General features: G+C 39.0%; 1 protein-coding gene and 1 long non-coding RNA gene across 2 annotated transcripts in view; one reads left to right on the top strand and one right to left on the bottom strand.

Moving 5' to 3' along the window:
* Window positions 1-4,777: 4,777 nt before the first annotated feature.
* On the bottom strand, window positions 4,778-6,910 carry LOC116598211. The gene is made up of 2 exons (XR_004289003.1): window positions 6,735-6,910; window positions 4,778-5,804 (listed from the first exon to the last, which is right to left on the bottom strand). It is a non-coding gene; the product is annotated as an uncharacterized LOC116598211 (long non-coding RNA).
* Window positions 6,911-6,998: 88 nt separating this feature from the next.
* Window positions 6,999-17,282, top strand: part of RAB30 (RAB30, member RAS oncogene family) — a 72,855-nt gene continuing 62,571 nt past the window's right edge. The window contains exon 1 of the mRNA XM_032356668.1: window positions 6,999-7,231. The gene's annotated coding sequence lies outside the window, so the exon portion shown is untranslated. The remainder of the gene's footprint in view (window positions 7,232-17,282) is intronic.

The raw sequence follows: 17,282 nt of genomic DNA on the forward strand, positions 1-17,282 counted from the left end.
TGATGTCTTTCGATTTATTTTGCCAGTTAAACCTCTGGAGGGAAACAGCAACTCATTTAAATTGTTAGGTAATGACAGTGAATTCAAGCAATGAAAAATCGTAACTGTCAGAACTGGATTTTCCACTTTTTGTTGAGGGTTCTATAGCTGTAAGATGTTACTTTTCCTCTTATGCATTTTTGAATGTTTCTACAATCATACCTTTCTCACAGAAGTGATTAAAAGAATCCTTCTCAGACTTCTCCAGGTAATGTGTCTTGGTAATCATAGCCAGGCAAGAACAGACAAGTTTTGTTCAAGTTTAATCTCCTGGTCAAATGAGTAGTTTTATCTAATAGTGGTTGTGAGGATCCCAGGCAGGTTTGGTTGGTAACTATTGATGATATTGGTATAAAGGGCAACCACCACCCTTTTAGGACCAGTAATTTCTCAAAAGAAACCTAGACCCTTGGTCATTGCTATGCTTTTCTGGAATGGTCATAAAAATGCACTATTCTTTCAGCAGAAGTTTGGTTAAATAGGCAGCCACAAAAGCCTAGAAGGAACACAAACAGGAACAGGATCAGAATGGAAAGGAAATATAATCAAATGTAAAGTATGGAACATTCATAGAAAAAATAACCTAAGTACTTCAGAGCTCTTCCACTTTTCCCCTCGCCTAATTTGGGGCATCACAGAATTCTAAGTCTTAATTCCTTTGAGAAATGATCAAACTGCTCTGAAGTAAGAGTGTGATTTTGGCCTCTAAATAGGAAGATTTAAGTAAAAACCCTCGTTTGTTCCCAAATACCCTCTTGTTATTTCCCATTATTTCTTGCCTCTTCCACAGCCAAACTTTATAAAAGTTATCTAAATTCAGTACCTACTTTTTGCCTCACTCCCATTCATTCACTCCCAAGCCCCTGAAATCTGGCATCTTAGTACTCAATTTTTCAGCTTTTCCATTACAAGCAACCCAGAACTCCCAACAAATGCCAAACAGGTCCCAGCAATGTGGAAGAGAAGAGTTGAGTTTATCTGGAAAATGAGAAAATCCAGCAACCCATTTTAGGCGAATACATAGCAACATGAAAAGCAACAAAAACTGCTTATAAATTATCTCAGGACCAGCAGGAAACAAAGAAGCAAACAATTTTGGAAAGACACACAAACATGAATATTGAAAACGGGTCATGGAACTGAAACTTGAAACAAGCATAATGCCCAGCATTAAATACATAAAGAGTAAACAAAGAAGACCTGGAATGAACATTCTTGCATTGAGACTGTCAAATGCAAAAGGTGATAAACGTAAAATTCATTACCAAAAATTAGCACTTAATTTTCACCACATTCACAATTGTTGAAACAGAGTAAATGCACCATACTATTATTACTCAAGTATTCCAGAGAAATAGCAGAAGACTGGTAAAGGTTATTTATCACTACACTTACGTAAGATGCTATTTACTTTCAATATAGCAATTGCAATGTTAGTGCTCTACTAAGTATGTCAATGTTATTTGCAGTTTACTTTTATGTTACCACTTCTGCAACTGCTTTATTTCATCCTGTGTCAAAACTTTTAATAAAAAAATTAAAGCTTTTCTCTATTTTTGTCTTGTATATAAAATACTATGAGACACAAAGTCACTCTAAATATACTGACGTTGACTAAGAGAATAAACACCAGCCAGTTCGATGGGGACAATTACATAGAAACTATAAGATCCCACTTGATACCATACTAATGACTAAAAGTCTACAGCAAGAGGATAAGTAAGGAGGAAATCTGAGGTTTTTGTGGTTTTTGCTCAATGTGTTTAAAAAAATTGTCACTTAGGTTATATCAAAGATTATAGCTGCTAATTTTTATCTTCTGGTGGTGAAGTAGCTCAAACAAGTCCCTACGGCTACTCAATTTGATCAACACCTATGTGCTAAATTCATCAAATCAGGACTGTTAAGGTGTTAAGGGGGTAACTGATGAACATTTCCTAAAAGGTTTTAAGATACAACTCATTGAGGATTAACCTTTTATATCAAGTTCAAATCCACACAGCATCCTCAAAAGCCTCTATACCTGGGTGGCTCAGTGGGTTAAGGCCTCTGCCTTCAGCTCGGGTCGTGATCCCAGGGTCCTGGAATCGAGCCCCGCATCGGGCTCTCTGCTCAGCGGGGAGCCTGCTTTCTCCTCTCTCTGACTGCCTCTCTGCCTACTTGTGATCTCTGTCTGTCAAATAAATAAATAAATCTTTAAAAAAAAAAAAAAAGCCTCTATATCAAGTTAAGAATTTTAAGTACGTGCCCACTTGCATAACTGCTTACAACTGCACATCTCTGCAGTTTCCTTAAAAGGCTTTATATTCGTAAACATTTATATTTGATTAAATTCATCTTCACATACTTAAACTCTTGCAAAGAAATACCTTCTAGAGCTACAATTACCCAAACCTATTAAAAATTAAAAAATAGAATCATAGGATAAACAGGGCTCATTTTTTGGGTTAATCATTAACTATGGACATTTGGATTTTAAATGCTGACCCGGGGATATTTACTGCATTTACCTTCAGTGGCCTATAAAATCCAGCAGCTAAAATTATGCCAATTTGTTACAAACATAATGCATCAACTAAGACTAGAAAACATACATTTTAGTTTCCTGAATATTAAGTCAAAAGTGGAAAATAAGGATTCAAGTTTCCAGAATGAGTGAAGATCCACCCTAGAGAAAGTCCAATTGGTAAACTCTGCACGTCATGCTTATTTGTTTTCACTACTAAGAATGTACACTAGAAAATATCTAACTTAATCTAAGGTGAGTCTGAAAAGATACCTTTTGGTAAAAATGTTTTCTTCCCCTTTAAGTTTGCTTGTCTCAACTCTGATCAGGTTAGAGTAATTTTTAATTTAACTACTGGGTCTATATCACCTTTGGGTTACTGACATTTCATTTCTGATAGGTAAAAAAATTAATTCTATTTTGGAAAAGAGATACAAAAGGGCAGACAATAGAGCTGTTCTCTCAAATTTCATAGCTTGGAATAGAAAAAGCATTACTTTAGAACTTTAAGATATGAAACAATTCTAACATTTTTCATAATTCAGCAAATCATTTTCTTTAAGGGAATACAATACAGTGATTCTCAACGAAGACAGAACCTGATTTTCATAATTGACCTGGGGCTTCTTCAAGCTACATATGTACACAAGTGTTTAACAATGTAATTGTTACTATGTAATTTTTTAAATTTTTAATTTTTTTAACTTTTAATTTAAACTTTAAATTTTTTAAACTTTTTAGTCACTCAAGCACAACTATGATCTCTTAGGAACATAACTCAGTAACAGGCATTTTACATTAAATTTTAGTAGTATGGGCTGAAAAAGATTGTAGCCCTTTATCACCATATGAAAGGAAGAAATGGAACTGTATTTTGCTAGGAACTTGGTCACACAAATTTGACTTAACCAACTGTTGGAAGAATATATCTGAATTAATCCTTGTCCTTGGGGCTCTAACTACTCTGTGGCTAATTTTTAAAAACAGCCAATAAAAAAGTAGTCTACCCAACTGTTAAAAAAAAAATCCACAATTTACATGTTTCAAAGTCCTTTGCTAAGTGCTTTACATAGATTATTTTGTTTAATCTTTACTAACATCCTTACAGAGGCTGCTATTATCAATGAGGCTTAGAAGATTACGAATGGCTGTGAAACTGAGCCAGCCACTTTAGATTTCAAACTGAAGCAGCAGAATCCAGGCCAACATTCCTCAAAATACTAAAGTCAGTCTTCATATTCCACATCCAAGAGGGCTCCCGTCCTCTAAAGATGGATCCATTAAGGGCTTGAATGATAGGGCTGCTTTAATCATTTCAAATGCTTGTCCTCGTGGATCTTGTATTTTTTCTTTAGCAGACATACATGACATAATGTTAAAGGATTTTCAAAGCAGAGACCACAGACAAATTCAGTACTGAATCAAAGGATTTGGGGCTAAAAAGACACTCCGCTGCATATCATTTACCTAAATATCAAGAATACTAAGATAACATCAATAATTTAAAAAATTTAGGATTCAGGGCAGGAGAGGAGTTATTGAAAAAAAAAAAAAGAGTATTTTCAGAAAATCCTAGTACCTTATTGCTTCTAGGTACTTGATTCTTTTACATTTTTGAATAGCTTTACCATAATCTTGTGATAGCATGAGCTCTTACTTGGGTAGGTGTCTCTTATCATGACTTTCTTGGTATCATGCTAAACTCTCAGTCTCAGAAATATCTAGGTAAGTCAGGATATCACAGTAATCATAAGGCTAAACTGAAATCTCTCCCACCTCCTCACCAATGTACAAACTGATGTACAAATCATTTCCTCATCTATACATTTTCAGAATTCATTTAGTTGTGAAACTAAAATCTTTGCCTAAACTTTTGTTATTAGTGTAATCCACCACAATAAACACAAATACAGGATGTAGAGGACAACTGTATCCTACCCCTGTACATTCACTCAGTTTTAAAAATAGAGAATAAATTGTTCCAACCTGGCAGAATAATTCAACAGGGATGAGTGAAGGATAGTTAAATATTTTTAGAGGTGATCCTGACACAACACTGTTGAAAAAATTGCTGGAAGAGCAAATGATTCAATACACTTTAATGAGCTACTTATAATTGTAATACAAACCAACACCCTAATTCTTTTCTTAGATGAAAAGAACGTAAGTTGCTTTATACCCTAAAGGCATTCTTAATCCCACTTTTCAGTTTTCCTAACTGGGTTAGGAACACTGGGACACTAAGGTTATTCTTTTAGAAGCTGGTGTCACCAACTCCTTAAATATTAACTTGGTAAATAAAATTTCTAAGGAAGAATGCAGAATTTCTGCCCTAAAAGTTAAAGGTTAAATCACTGAACTTTAAAAAAAAAATTAGATGTTTTATTTCATTAATTAGATGTCCACTAGATATAAGCCTGGAATAACTCCAAACTACCCAAACATATTATAAATTATAGAAATCACTGCATTATATAGGTCTAGTTTCTCACCTACGAGATTTGTAAGCAATCTGCCCTCACTCCCAAAAATCTGTCTTCCACAGGAAATCAGATGCAGGTTACTGCTTATATAAAGAAATATTTTACACCATGAACAAGATTCACTACAGGTTTGTAAAACAAGACATACCAGTGAACCACCAATCCCTAAAAATAATTAAAAAGAGTTTGAAACTAAGCTAAATGCAAAGCTGTCCACTGTTTTCTCTCTGTTAAATGCAAAACACTTCTACAGTTATACTGAAGGTCTGAAAGAAAACAGCAAACATTTCATTCCCTTTCCTATACTTACGATTATTTGAAAAGAAGGTGGTTCTGAGTAAGAGAAATATTTGTATGAGCCTTTCCCATTGTTGTACTGCATAGATAAATGAGACCAACACATGTTACCTCTGTTAAAAATGAAACAAAGCCTTTCATCTTGTGACTTGTTCCCAGAAACAGGACAGAAGATGATTCTTCTAAGTTTTTGTAGTTATCATCTGTATACATCTGAAAGACTATTTCTACCACGTTTTATTATTTTTAATCACTCTGCCTAGTTTCTCCGGATAGGAGAATCCATCCATCAGCTGTAATATTACTAACTACTAACTACTAACAGAGAGCGGAAAGGCATATCCTTAATGACCCAAAGTAACAAGTTAATAATTTTGTTTTCCGAATAACTGTGGAGAAAAACAAAATATGTATCGTATTTTTAACCCTTCAGACACCCTCAGGAAGAAATTTTCCATCTTTCATAGTGTAGACAGACTCTGAAAAAGAACAAATACACAGCATTGTTTTAGTAACACAATTGGAAAAAAAAAATACAGTTCATTTGATACTGTCCAAGGTAACTTGAAGACCAGTGACTCTGGTTTCAGTTAGTTAAAAAAAAATTACTTAAGGTAATCGTATATATGGAGTACCAAAAATTAACACTAACTCTATTTTTATTTTTTAACACTAACTCTATTTTTAAAGTTGGTGGTCCATGCTAATGAACATCCTATCTTCTCAGTATTTTAGCATACACTCTTAAGTTTATCCAAGACCCCACGTTACTTCGAACCCGACCGCCAGCTGTCCATAGGGCTATCGTCAATAATATCCCTGGCATTTTAAACGGGGAGATACTCCCTTAGACCTCTCTGAATCTTTTCTTAACTGGGGCGCCACAGCACCGTCCCCTTCCAGCTTCGTTACTCGTGTCAACATTGATTTCTTTGGACCCTTCTGGCAAATCATTCCTTTATGAAAAACCAGTGAGGGTACGAAACCTTGCGGAGGGGTAAGGAAGGTTGGAATATAAGTGACAAAAAGATTAAAAAAAAAAAATTAGGAGGAATAACCCAACGCCGTGGGTGGAAGCTGGCTTTTCAGACCAAAGTGAGAAGGGTCGCCGTCCAGGGTCCCCGCAGCCCAAACAAGACGCCAACGCTTCCGAGGAGCCTATTAGTAGCCCTAAGTGATGCTCTGGGCCCAGAAGTAAACAGACTCCCTCAATCCCTTAATAAGAAAAAGGACGAGAACGGTTAGGGTGCCTATACAACCTGCCGGACCTTAAGGCCGAGGCCCAGTGGGCCTCTTGATAACTGCCTCCAGCCGGACCCACCCTACAATTTGTCCCCAGTTGCCGCGTCCGCTCCCGGGTCCCCAGGTTTGGGCCCTAGGTTCTCCAACCCGTTTATGCTCCACCTCACCGTCCCCACCGCATCACCATTCGGCTCGCGCGCTGCCTAAAACCTCGGCCAGGCTCCGCGGACTGTTCCCGGTACTCCTAACATGGCGGCCGAGACCCCTTCGCTTCTTTGGCCCACTCTGGGCGCGTCTGATCTTGGCGCATTTTGGGCATTGTAGTTCCCGCGGTAGCCTCGGTGTCCCACCAAGCCTTTAGAAGACTACGATTCCCAGAATGCACGGCTCCTGAGCATGGCTATTGGGGCCTTTCGGACAGAGGGATGATGTCATTGCAAAAACCCCACTGCATTCATTGTGCTACGGTCTATCCACCCCCCTGCTGCTGCTGGGCTTGCGATTGCCGCTTGCTCCAGCTGAGCTAAGAGTAACAGCAGCACCAGGGCAGGGACTGACTCCAGCCCTTGGACTTAGGACATCGCAACACGTTCACTTGCCTGCGTGACTCATTCGCACATCATTTCTGTTTATGCCTGGGGTGGGGAGAAATATCCCAAACCAGGTGAGTTGAAGTGATTTATTCAAATGGTTCTACCAAGTTATTCCTCCCGCTGAATTCTCAAGGCTTTCTTTTGGGGCAGTGGGGGCGGGAGGACTGGAGAGGTGTTCGAAAGTGCTGCTAAGTGAAAAAGCTCTGTGCAATTTGGGTCACTGCAAAGAACAACTCTAGCAACCTTCCCCCGCGGGAGGACCGATTGCTGCCGATTCCCTAGTCGCAACTCCCCTCAACCTTTTTGAGGATTAGATAGGGGGGCTGGGCTGGGAAAGATGTTGGGAAGCGCTCTTGGAAAATCAGAAAAAGGCAGAGGTGGGGGACTGCAGTCCTGTCACAGACGGCCCCGAGTGCTGAGGTTTGAGTGGGAAGGGGTGATGCGTGGGGAGAAATGGAGACAGTGATTTAATGTGGTTGCACTACTTTAGAACATTCCTGTGTCGCTTGGGCAAGCACACGCTATTTATTTTTAAGATGAGCGTGCTTCTGAGTAGGTTAAGTTTTGTGGTGCTCTATTTTATGTGTTTGTGTGTCTGTGTCATTTGTCTCGCCTTTTCTGCTGATTTGAGGTGACAGTGTCCTTTACTGGTGCACTCCCTGCTAGTCAGAAACATTTCACGTGTCTGGGGAAGCTTCTCTTAGGCTGCTGGAAGGAGCATTTTTGTTAAGTGTTTTTCTTCTTCCCACTGCAGGATTGTTTGGAAGTGGAGCCGACAGATTTGTGCTCGTGTGAGTGTTTTAAATGATGTTGCAGTAGGCTCCTTGCCACTGACAATGGTACCATAATGAGCTGTCTTTTCGTGAGGCACAATCACTAGTCACAACTAACGGTTTGGAGAACGGATTAGGGAAACCCTGGTTCGTTTTAACGCATTAGGGAAAGGAAAAGTTAGAAGCACTGTTAACCTTCATTTGCCATTACTGAAAGGTACCCGAAAGGTATCTTCTGAAAGGAAGAGTGATCCTGGCTAGGGAAACCAAGGAGCATAGAAGTGGGGCTCTTTTGGTTTTGTTTTTGGGGGTTTTGTTTTTAAGCGAACTGACACATTTAATAGGACAGAAAGCATTCTGGCTTGTGTGATTTTGGCTCTTGTAAGAGTTATTAGGATGATTAGTGCAATAAATGTTACTTTGGGATAAACAGCTGGCTAACTCCAGAACAGATGGGGCCAGTCTTAGCCGAGAGATCTACAACCTTGGAAATGAATGGACTTGGGGTCAACCACACCCCCTCCTGGAATGTCAAAAGAAGGAGAAATGCCAAAGCATTTTATGCTTAACTCTAAAATGCCAAACCTCTTTATAGGCAGTTCAGAAATTGGGTGAAAGTCATTCCTGGTTGCCTTCTGCTGCTGAACACATTTTTTTCATTTTCAGTTCAGACCCTTAGGTCTCCAAAGTTGCAGCTGGGTGATGCTTCGTTAAATGCTGCTTGTTACTGAATGCAAAGGACAGTCCATTGTATGGGCTTTGTAGTAGAGTGATTTATTGAGATGCAATGAGCAGCTTTGGGATTTGGGAAAAGACTGCCTGGCTTTGCTTCCTTCTACTTCTCTGATGCTTACTGTCAATTCTCCTGGGCACCTTACCGCTTTTTGCCTATACCTTCCCTACCCCACCCCTCTATGTCTGTTGAAGTTCTTTCAGTTTCTTTCCCTGTTTCTCCGTTTACAATTCTCACTTTTCCTCTGTATTTCAAAATTTCCCTCTTCTCACCAATATGTCAAGTCACTCTAAGTCTTTTTCCAATCTCTGAATACCTTCCCCACCCCTTCTCTACCTCACCCAGAAACTCCAGGGTAAAGGTGGACTGTGTGAGTATTTATTCCAGAGAGTCCTCTTAGAAGCTTTGACTTTTTTTTCTTTTTCTTGCAGTGGGTGCTAGGCAGGATGAGCAGCAACGAGCCTGACCCTTTGGTCTGCTCTGTCGTTTCTGTAATGAACATAATTTGGCCTCAGCAGCTTGTGGGCAATGCAGTGTTGCAGTTGAGCCTATGTCACTGTAGTTTTCATTGGTACCTGTATTAAGAATGGAAATAAGTCAAGCAGAGAGAGTCAATTATCATATGGCTGCGCTTATTTGTGGAGCATAAGGAATAACACGGAGGAAATGGGGAGATGGAGAGGAGAAGGGAGTTGGGGGAAATCAGAGGGGGAGACAAACCGTGAGAGACTGTGGACTCTAAGAAACAAACTGAGGAGTCTGGGGAGGGTGGGAGGTTGGGTGAGCCTAGTGATGGGTATTATGGAGGGCATGTATTGCGTGGAGCTCTGGGTGTGGTGCATACACAATGAACTTTGGAACACTGAAAAGAAATTTAAAAAATAAATAAAAATTTTTTAAAATGCTTAAAAAAAAAAAAAACTGCCAGTGTGTTAGCAATGTTTTTAAATGCTTTCTATGAGGGGTACCTGGCTGGCTCAGGAGAAAGAGCATGTGATTCTTGATTTTGGGATTGTGAGTTTGAGCCCCACGTTGGGGCTTACTTAAATATGTAAAAACTCAAAAACAGCAAGTGCTTTACATGAACTGTTCTCTTAATTCCTAAAGAAAAAGAAGACTTTGAAGGGCTTCTTTCTCATTTTATACTTTTTCTTTCCCTGATTTCTGCTCCGGTAAGTGGCGGGAAGGCCATCTTTTCTGTTGATTGCTGAGGAGCAATCCAGGTGGCCAAACTGCCCATTTGCTTTTTTTGAAGACACTTGGAGTGGCAACAGTGTTCCCTCCGGTGATGTCTTCTTTGTGGCTGAAAAGAATTTTATTTGTTCTCTAGAGGACAAAGGTGTGGTGGTGCTTGTGTTTAACTCATTTAATGCTTTTCCGGGCATAGAGAGTCTAACTGTTTTTGGTATGGAGGCAACTACTGTGACAGGCAGATTGAGAAGTTGTCTTTCAAAGCCTCTCTCTCACCCCCTTCTCATTCCTATTTTTCTTATTCTAAAATGCTCTGTCCCCCTACCCAAGCTGTTTAGTGTTTTGTGGGGACAAATGAGCTGAATGATGGGTGAGATTTGTCCCCATCACTATGTCTGTGACCTTGAATAAATATGCATTTCTTTTCTGCCTCTGTTTACATTTTTGCAAATGGATAATGATCCTTGTCTCTTGGTTTAATTGTTCTCATGGCATAACCTGCTACAGTTTGTTCCCAGCCCATAAACTTGATGACAAATATTAATTGAGCAGCTAGTGTGTTTTAAGAACTATGGATACATCAGTTGGAAGAGAAGCTTCCCAGGGTCACTGGGTGACTCAGTCAGTTAAATGCCTGACTCTTGATGTTGGCTCAGGTCATGAGCTCAGGGCTGTGAGATGGATCTGCCTGCTTGATATTCTTTCTCCTTCTCCCACTGCCCCTCCCCTTGCTTGTTCATGCACGTGTGTACTCTCTCTCTCTAAATAAATAAATTAAATCTTAGAAAAAAGAGGAGAAAGAAAGAGAAGCTTTCCCAACCCTCATGGAGTTTCTATTCTAATAGAGAGACAATCATTGAACAAGTAATCATAGTGTGATGAATGTTACTATCAAAAGGGGATATACTATATAGGGGAATAGGACTGCCTCACTGGTGCTTTCACCTTGTTTTGGGAAATCAAGAAAGGTTTCCTGTGGGAGGTGGCACTTCAAGAAACTTGAAGAGTGAGTGGAAGTAATTTAGGTTGGGAATGAGAGGTGCTTGCAGGGAGACAAAGAGGATTTCTGACAAGGGAAACTGCATGTTCAAAGTACAAAGGGAAGAGTAGTAAATTGAAGATTTGAAAGGAGGTCAGTCAGTATATGGGAGCAGAGCTGGGGAAGAGAGGCCAGACTGGGCTGGAGAGGTGAGCAGAGTCTAGAGAGTGGGCAGTTTTCTGAGCCTCATGTGAATTTTGGTCTTTATCCTAAGAGCAATAAGAACCTAATAAAGGGCTTTGAATAGCTAGGTGAATTATTTATGTAGAATGATATGAAAAACATCATCTTGGCTGTTAAGTGAGGAAGAGATTGGAGGAGAGGATTGGCCAAAGTCAATGTGTGGAGGACAAGTAGCAAGTAATTCTCGTCGTCTATGTGAGGAGTAATGGTGGCTTGGATCTAGGGTCGGGGCAGAGGGCTTGGAGAGAAGGAAAGAGATTAGAGAGAGGCAAAACTTGAAGAATATAATTGATAAGATTACTGATTGATTGGATGTGGGGATAGGGAGAAGGGGGACTAAAGATGACTTGAGTCTTTCCTTGAGCAACTGGGAATGCAAAAGAGAACACCGGAGAAGAGACCAGATTTTTGTTTGTTTGTTTAAGAAGGAGGGACTTATAGCCACGTTCAGTTTGAAATTCCAGACAGACATATTATACAACTTATATGGAATATGGGGCACCCAGGTGGCTCAGTCAGTTCAGTGTCTGCCTTCTGCTCAGGTCATGATCCCAGGGCCCTGGGATCAAGTCCCACATTGAGCTCCCTGCTCATTGGAGAGCCTGCTACTTCCCCGGGTGTGTTTGTGCTCTCTCTCTGCCAAATAAATAAATAAAATCTTAAAAAAAAAAAAAAGTCCCATTAGGGACTCCGAATATTTGTTGATTGAATATATTAACTTAAGTCACTGAGTGTCCATTCAAAGGAAGTATCAATGCACTGGAAGAGGGTATTTAGTAATGAAAGTGTCAAATGTGAAACGCTTTGAACAAATTCATTAAAATGTATTCCTGAGACCTGCACCCTTTGAAGTGTTATATAGATGACTTATAGGAAAATTCAGAAATATTTCAGATCTGGTTTCTTTTTGGGCTGAACTTCCTTTATTCAAGTTAGTTTCTCAAAAACTTATTTTAAAATTGTATAGAGTTCCTTAAATCAATGGGTCTCACACTTTTGAATTGTATAGGTAAGCAAAATTCCAAAAAATAAGGAAAAATTGCCTGAGTTGTTTTGACAATGGTTATTTTTCTATAGTAGAGATAGATTTTTTTAAAAATGACCCTTTCACTTTTAGACAATACTTTCAAAATTAACAATGTATTGAGCTTTATGAAAATTCTCTACTTTGTCTTTATTTTTCTCATTTTGTTGCAGAATAGTAAAAAAAAAAAAAAATGAACAAAACACCAGAATGTTATAATAATTTATGGAACCAATGCCCTATTTTCTTGGCTGTGGTGGAAATGTGGCCCATCTCCAAATAAGAACACTTCCAAGTATGGAAGAATTTTGTATAGGCCATAGATAATTTATTTTCAGTTCCTTTTTTATAGTAATCCAATCACTGAAAACTAGATGGGTCTCTTCGAGATGTATCTAAGGTCACAGTTCTTACTTGTTCCTGGAGGATCCTCATGAAGCCCCTCATCCCTGAGATTATATTTTAAAGTGTGTGTGTATGAGAGAGAGAGAGTTCACATTCACATATTTTTCTATCACTATATGTGTGTCCTTGGGCAAGTTATTTAACTTCTTTAAATTTCAGTTTTTTTGCAAGATTGTTATGAGGTTTAAATGAGATAATATGTTTTAAGTATCTGGTACTATGACTGGTATAACTGATGCTCATAGTAACTGTTTTTAACATTATATTTATTTATTGGTTTAAATATTTTATTTACTGGTTGATCCTTGTTTAGTATCCATAGTGGTAACACAAAGAAAAAGATAACAGTATAACCAGACAACTGGAGGCAATGAGAAGTATATTTCACTGATGTAGAATTCTTGCCAGAAATGTTTAACCTAAATCTAATCATGAGGAAATAATCAGGCAAATCCAGATTGTGGGACATACTGTAAAACAGCTGGCCTGCGATCTTCTAAAATGTCAATGTCGTGAAAGACAAATAAAACAAAATAAAGCAAAATATATTGGGGACCAATCTAGATTAAAGAAGACTGGAAGTATGACAGCCAAATGCCACACATAACCCTTGATTGGATTCTGGACTTAAAAAAAAAAAGCTATAAGGGACATTTTGGGGACAAATGGGGAAATTTGAATGGGAATTGCATATTAGGTAATCAGTAACAATGTTAGTTTTCTTGGATGTGATAACAATTCCATCTGCTTAGCCTGACATGCAATGGATACTGATGTCTAGATCAGTTGCCATTCCTGAATGTCATCATTAGGAATGTCACACCAAAGCTAGAAGACATCAAGGGCTGCTTCAGAAGGTAGTGATTTTCTTGGTCCCTGCAGGTATTTAATTAGCCGACAGGCTATAATACCAATTACTGGGGATGTTGTAAGTGATTTTTAAATGTCCTTTCTAGGGGTGCCTGTGTGGCTCAGTTGCTTAAGTGTTCTACTCTTGATTTCAGCTCAGGTCATATCTCAGGGTCCTGAGATCGAACCCCACATTGGGCTCCGCACTCAGTGTAGAGGTGCTCGCATTGTCTCTCAAATAAATTGGCCAACCCCTTTGGGTCCCCTCCCTCCTTGGGAGTTTTGGACTGTCAGATTGCTGTAACTCAATAAACTTATTTTCTGCCCATCAAAAAAAAAAAAATCAATTTTTTTTTAAGATTTTATTTATTTATTTGACAGAGATCACAGGTAGGCAGAGAGGCAAGCAGAGAGAGAGGAGGAAACAGGCTCCCTGCCGAGCAGAGAGCCCGACGCGGGGCTCGATCCCAGGACCCTGGGATCATAACCTGAGCCACCCAGGTGCCCCCAATCTTTTTTAAAAAGTGTCCTGTCTAAACACTATACTGTTATTCTTTAAGAATGCAAACTAATAGAGCTGACACTCTACCTTTGATATTACTAGAGGTAGTAATACAGATGGAGCACTAGCTGCTTCCAAATTGAAGAGGATGGGGGCGCCTGGATGATTCAGTGGATTAAGCTGCTGCCTTCAGCTCAGGTCATGATCCCAGGGTCCTGGGATGGAGCCCCGCATCGGGCTCTGCTCTGTGGGGAGTCTGCTTCCTTCTCTCTCTCTGCCTGCCTGTCGCTGACTTGTGATCTCTGTCTGTCAAATAAATAAATAAAATAAATCTTTAAAAAAAAACAAAACAAACAAACAAAAAAACAAAGTGAAGAGGAAAGGATGGCAAGAGGCACACAAATATTTATCTTAAAAATTTTTTTGAGTCTAGACATAACATAGGATTAATCAAAATTTATTATAGAAATACACAATGTATTGGATAGTGGAAATTCCCCTTAATTCCACCTCACAAAGATAATCACTTCTCAGATTTTGATGTATGCTCTTCTGTCATTTTTCCTTCATACATATACTAATGATATTATCTATAATTCTGCTTGCTGTCTTGTAATATATTTTGAGCAGTTGTCCCACATATTTGCATGTCGCTCTAACTTACCTATTTCCATGGCTGTTAGGCACCACTGCAATGAGCATTTGAGAACACATTTTTTTTTGTGATGAATTTTTGGGAATATTTCTGTAGGACACATTTCTGGGGGTAAAAATGCTGGGACAGAGGGCATCTCTTTAATTGCCCCCTGATTTAAATTCTTTTTTTTTTTTTTAAAGATTCCATTCATTTTATTTGACAGACAGAGATCACAAGTAGGCAGAAAGGGAGGCAGAGAAAGAGAGGAGGAAGCAGGCTCCCTGCTGATCCCAGGCAGAGGCTTTAACCCACTGAGCCACCCAGGCGCCCCCCCCCCCCATTTAAATTCTTATCAGTAGTCGTTGACAGTGCCATTTCTACATACCTTTGCCAAGTCCATTAGCCACTTGCACTGAACTCTTAATAAAGGAAAAAAGTTGTGATGGGTGAACAGAAAGTGGGCAAAAGTGGAATTACAGAGTTCCTGCTAGTTTTTGTGAAGGATATAATAAGGTTAGTATGTAAATACTATGGAAACCTCTGGAAGAAAGAAATAAAAATACATCATCTCTGCCTACAACACAATGTGATATTTAAAAAGGGAACTGAAACAATAAAGCAGCCAAGAGTTTTCCCCAGAAAATTCTGCAGAAAATTTTTATTTTTGAGTTATGGTTAGCTTCACTAAAATGTGGACAGCATCAACCTTAAGATGAAAATAACCTCCTCTGCTCACTTCCTCTCCATGTCAGTCACACCACCACACTAGAAAGGGGAATTTAAGCTCCATTTTTTAAATATCTGAACTAGGTGGGTAAAAGGCCTGATGGTTCATCTTTCTGAATATTGATAGAAGCAGTCCCAGAGCAGATTTTGGCATTTTTCTGTAGAAAAGGTATGAATTTAGGACTGGCCATCAAGGACTCACTGTGCCCCAGTAGAGACCCTGGGGGGAAGACTATGAGAATCACAAGCTATGAATTACTTCTGTTCTTATGGGGCTGGGTGGAGCCAACACAGATTTGAGCTCTGTGTTGTGTGGAAATTTATCTTTTCAAGTCTCAGTTTCTTCTCCTATAAAATGGGGGTTTTTGTGAGACCAAAATGAGATGATGTGAATGAAAGGACTTTGGCAAATGCATATGTACATAAATACTTGCTGTTGTTAAGGTGCTGCTGTGTCTGACTGGGCCACCTCACGTCACTCTTTCCTTTAATTCCATTGGCATTTGTATTCCAAAAGACTTTTTAAGTCATTCTATCTCTTAATGTCTCATTGTTACTTCTTCAATATCTGTGAACATAAACTAAATGTGAGATTCTGTGCTGGGTTTTCTGATAAGTCAGTAAAGATGAAACCGTCAGGAGCCTTCCTTCTTCCCCACTTTTATTCTAGGAGACTAATATCTTTTAATGGGAGTCTTTAATAAAAGATGTTTTCCAAAGGTGTATTATGTATGCTGTTTTATAATCTCAAACTTAAGTGGTAGATTTTAGTTCCACTTTTTTTCCATATAAATGAGGAAATAATTCTTAGTGAGGTTGAGTAACTTTTTTTTTTTTTTTTTCTTTTTAGTTACCTAGTTTAAAAAAAGGTTGCAGATGGCCCTAGGTAGGTATTCTGGAACCAAAACCAAAAGCATTTCTGGCTGCTTCCTATTTTTGCCTTGCCTTCTGATAAAAGCATAAGCTTCTTGAAGGCAGGACTGGCTGGTGACATTTACTTTGATGGCTCATTTTACCTTCAGGCACAGAGGGAGGAGCTTTCCTTCCATCTGTTGAGTTAGTTGAAGCCATGATGTAAATTATTATAGCATCTACCAGGTGCCAAATGGTTTGCATGTTTTATTTGATTTTTTTCCCCAAATCATTTTGAAAAGTTTCAGATATGTAGAAAAATTGCAAAAATCTTACAGTGAACATTCCATATACCCTTCATCTAGCTTAATTTGCTTTCTCTTACTGCATCTGTGCATACACACACATACACACGCACTTCCCCCCCCCAGAATTACTTAAAAGTGAGTTGCAAACATTACAACACTTTATCTCTGCCCACTGGAGCATGTATCTCTGAAGAAATAGGAAGTTCTCCCATGTAACTGCAATATCATTACATTGAAACATTGAAATTTTGAAGATTCAAAATCTGTTGCCTTTCTAAATTGGATTGGCCTGATTGTTTTTTCTTTATCAGACTCATGTTAAAGACTTGCAGGAATTTAGCGTTGCGTCCTTTTCTTTGTATCACATTAGGTAACACATAATGTCACTTTGTAACATCACTGGTGATGTAAGATTTGGTCATTTGGATGAAGTGGTATTGCCTGATCTCTTCATTGTAAAGGTACTTATTTCTCTTTCTAATTAATACAATAGTCTGTGGGGTGATACTTTGAGATTGTTTGAATATTGTTCCTCTGTAATTTTTATCCACTGGTTTTAACATCTCTTGATAATCATGGCCTAGGTCAGTTGGTATCTATGAAAGGATGATTTTCTAATTCTCTCTTTCTGTATGTATTTTTTTTTTTTAGATTTTATTTATTTATTTGACAAACAGAGATTACAAGTAGGCAAGAGAGGCAGGCAGTGAGAGAGGAGGAAGCAAGCTCTCTGCAGAGCATTGAGCCCGATGTGGGGCTCCATCCCAGGACCCTGGGATCATGACCTGAGCTGAAAGCAGAGGCTTTAACCCGCTGAGCCACCCAGGCACCCCTCTTTCTGTATGTATGACTAGGCGTTTTCTGACAGATCAGCTTTAAGCTTCTTCTCTTCCTCCTCCC

The sequence above is a fragment of the Mustela erminea genome, chromosome 9, assembly GCF_009829155.1.
Source record: "Mustela erminea isolate mMusErm1 chromosome 9, mMusErm1.Pri, whole genome shotgun sequence".
NCBI lineage: Eukaryota > Metazoa > Chordata > Mammalia > Carnivora > Mustelidae > Mustela > Mustela erminea.